The sequence below is a fragment of the Fukomys damarensis genome, unplaced genomic scaffold (assembly GCF_012274545.1).
Source record: "Fukomys damarensis isolate Sample0158 unplaced genomic scaffold, DMR_v1.0_HiC HiC_scaffold_13, whole genome shotgun sequence".
Lineage (NCBI taxonomy): Eukaryota > Metazoa > Chordata > Mammalia > Rodentia > Bathyergidae > Fukomys > Fukomys damarensis.
Window position 1 is genome coordinate 33,667,476 of NW_022900925.1, and position 3,687 is coordinate 33,671,162.

Consider the following 3,687-nt stretch of genomic DNA (forward strand, 5'->3'; position numbering starts at 1 on the left):
GGGGGGGGGGGGCATCCGCGCTCCAGCCAGGGCTGTGGAGGTGGCTGGCCTTGTGTGGCTACGTTCCATGTCACGTGGTCAGGGCCGGTGTCCGGTTTCAGTGCAGCGCAGGACAGGAGGGGAGGGGGACAAAGGGACCGTTGTACCAGGCTCCCAACTCAAACCCTCCTTCCTGCTGACGTCACAGCTGCCCTACATACAGCTGCCAGCCTCATCCTGGGACCCTCGCTGTCCCCGAGCAGTGGCACGGCGACTGAAGCTCGCAGGGCTCTTCCGCATGAGGACTTGGCTTTGTCTTCTCTGTGGGGAGAGGATTAAGCTCCTGTGGATAATTTTCAGTCAAATCCAGATGGAAAATTCTAGAAAGAAAAGAAGCCTTGTTCGCATTTTTTGTTTTTTGTTTTTGGGGTTTGGTTTGTTTTTTTGAGGGGTATCAGGGATTGGATTGAACTCAGGACCTTGTGCTTGTGAGGTATGGTGCCACTGAGCTAAACCCCCAGCCCAACATCGTTTGGATTTTTTACTCTTGCTGCTCTGTTGGAATCCTGGGTCCCTTCGGGGACCTAGACTCGCCCACCTCCTGGCAGGATTTTCTATGACCGGAATATGGTGGGTTTTCCCTCCTTTTCCTTCTGCTTCTTAACCCTTGCTTTCCTGCACCTCCATGATCTCCCTCCATAGGCAGAGCTGGGCAAAGTGGAGGAGAGAGGCGGAGGGGGCACCTGAGTGAGCTGGGGGTGCAGGTGGAGGTGTGAGGCTGTCCCCAAAGGTGGTCCCACGAGGGCAGGCCAGAGATGGCGAGGGAGGGAGGCAGTAGCCAGATCTGCGCACAGTGAGGGCAGGGTCCCGAGGCGGGTGGTAGAGGAGATGCCACGGGAGTCGGGAGAAGGCATGGGAGGCAGCATTTGGGACAAAGTGTTTCTGTCTATGGAACGCAGGTGGACACTGGGCAGTGAGGAGGGTGGGAAGATCAGGAGAGGCTGGGTGTGGGATGCCACTGCCACCTTACGCCCAGGTGCTGCTGAGAACTGCGTCCCCAGGTCCCCTCCTGGCTGTGTGCACGGAAGGAAGGCAGGAGACTGGGCAAGACACATGTTGATGGGTGAGACCTGTGTAGGTGGGGCCGGGCCAGGCCGGGAGGGAAGGGTACCTGAGGTACCTGAGGTGTGGACAAGGTGGGGCTCCTGGGGGGCAGGGAAGGAAGGCTGCTGAGAGAGAAGGCAGAGAAGAGAGGCGGAGAGGATGAGAGTCGCCGTGGGGACCAAAGAGTATTTGGAGCGAGGAGGCCACACACACAAACCTAGGGGAGTCTGGCTGTGCTGTGTGGCCCAGAGCTTGGCCGATGCTTGCAGGAGCCCGGATGAGCAGGCTCTGCAGAAAGCGAGGAGAGGCCTGAGTCTGGTGCTGAGACAACGGAGCACAGACAAAGTCACAGCCATGAAATTAGCATAAAAATAGAATGGGTGCTACATGTAATTCATCTTCTAGCAGCCATGTTTAAAAAAAGAAACAAGTAAAACTCATTTTAGTAATGTCTTTTACTTAACCTGATACACCCCAAGCACCACCACACCTTACACTTCCAACACCCTACAATCTAGCCTCGCTTCACTGCGTGTCTTCAGTGGCCACAGGTGGCTGCCACACCAGGCAGGGCAGCCCCAGGCAGCAGATCGAAAGCCTGCACCCTAAACTCACAGGGAGAAGTGGGACTGACATAAAAACTGCACAGGCGGGACTGGAGGCCCTTCAGTCTGTATCCTTGTGGGGAGGAGACCCCCAGGACCTCTGGCCGTGGGGAGACCTTGCAAGAGCTCGCACGCACCCACGTGCGCACTAACATTCCCATTCCCGGAGCCGCTGGGGTGCTGGTCTCTGGGAAGATTTCTCACAGCAGCCGGGGCACGTGTGACCACCACACTGAAAGTTCACATGCCACATGGGACAACACGGGCAGGGCGCTCGGTGGGACTGGAGGGGAGGGGTTGTGGCGGTCTCTCGGTGTGGGGAGCCGGAGGTGGGGGGCGCCTGCCATTCTTGGTCTGTGATTAAGGGGGTGACTGCTGGGCGGAATCTTGCTCTTGTCCCTGGTGCTGGTGGAGGCTGTCCCTATGTCCCCTCCGGGTGTGTGCAGGTCGGGCTGGGCTGTGGCAGCCACTGGCCTGTGTGCACGTTGATCGAGGGCAGAGTGGAGAATCTCGGTGTGGGGAGCCGGAGGTGGGGGGCGCCTGCCATTCTTGGTCTGTGATTAAGGGGGTGACTGCTGGGCGGAATCTTGCTCTTGTCCCTGGTGCTGGTGGAGGCTGTCCCTATGTCCCCTCCGGGTGTGTGCAGGTCGGGCTGGGCTGTGGCAGCCACTGGCCTGTGTGCACGTTGATCGAGGGCAGAGTGGAGAAGGGCCAGGGCACCTCCACACCGCGTGCAGGACGTGCCAGACCACACCGATGAAGGCAGTTTTGTCCCTGCCCAGCGAGCGGCGTGGCACTGAGTGTGCCTGCGCCACCCCACATGTGCACCCAGGCCACAGCACCCAGGTGGCTGTGTGAGCCCAGCCATGGCTCCGTGTCCTCCACTCACAGACGTCCTCCTGGCTACTTGTCAGGGCCGCTTCCCCTCCAGCTGCAGACCCCCAGCAGGGAAGGAGGAGGGGCCGAGACCCAGGGCCGATTGGGAGGAGAGGGAGGGAGGAGCTGGCCTCCCACTTCACACTCTCACCTGCCCCAGGTTGGCCCGGCTGTGGGTGACAGGAGGAGCGCATCTCAGCGGGTGGGGGCAGAGGAGGAGCCGGCCAGATGGCACCTCCACCCCCAGCAGATTCTGTGTGATAGCTGTGCTTTCCATCTGATGCAGGCTCAGGAGGGAGGAGGACATGGCGAAGGGGGAAGTCACAGGCCAAGAGCCCATTGGGTTTGGGCTGGGGGCCCAGAGCTACCCCTTCAGCAAGCATCCATCGAACACAGCCCGGGGCCGGCAGTGGGTCTCTGCGGCCTCAGTGACCTCGGGGGGACTTGGTGTACTCATTAACAGCTAGTGGGCGTGGGTGCCAACAAGGGTGATGCACAGAGGTGGAGAAGCTTCAGCCGCGACCTTGCTCAGCCCTTGGCCCAGAACTGTGAGCAGCCAGACGCCATGGCGCACGCCTACAACCCCAGCACTCAGGAGGCTGAGGCAGAAGGGTCACTGGGAGTTTAAGGCCAGCCTGGACAAGAGTGAAACCCTGTCTCAAAAAACAAAACTAAGGGTGGGGGATTTAGCTCAGTGTTTCCGCTGCCTGCCTTGCAAGTGCAAGGACCTGAGTTCCATCCCCATACCAAAAAAAACAAGACAAAACAAAAAAAAAACTGGGCATGGTAGCACACGCCTGTAATCCCAACACTTGCAAGGCTGAGGCAGGAGGATCACTGTGAGTTCAAGATCGCTGTGGGCTACATAGTGAGTTCCAGGTCAGTCGCAACTACGTAGTGAGGCCCTGTCTCAAAAAATAAATAAATAAAATAAAATAACAGGGCCGGGGATTCAGCTCAGTGTTGCCAAACCATCTGCCTTGCAAGTGCAAGGACCTGAATTCAATCCCCGGTACCAAAAATAAAAAATAAGTACCAAAACAAACAAAAAGAATGGAGCGGGAAAAAGGGAGTCAAGATACATTGCGTACACAAGGACCCGAGTTCAATCCCTGGTACCAAA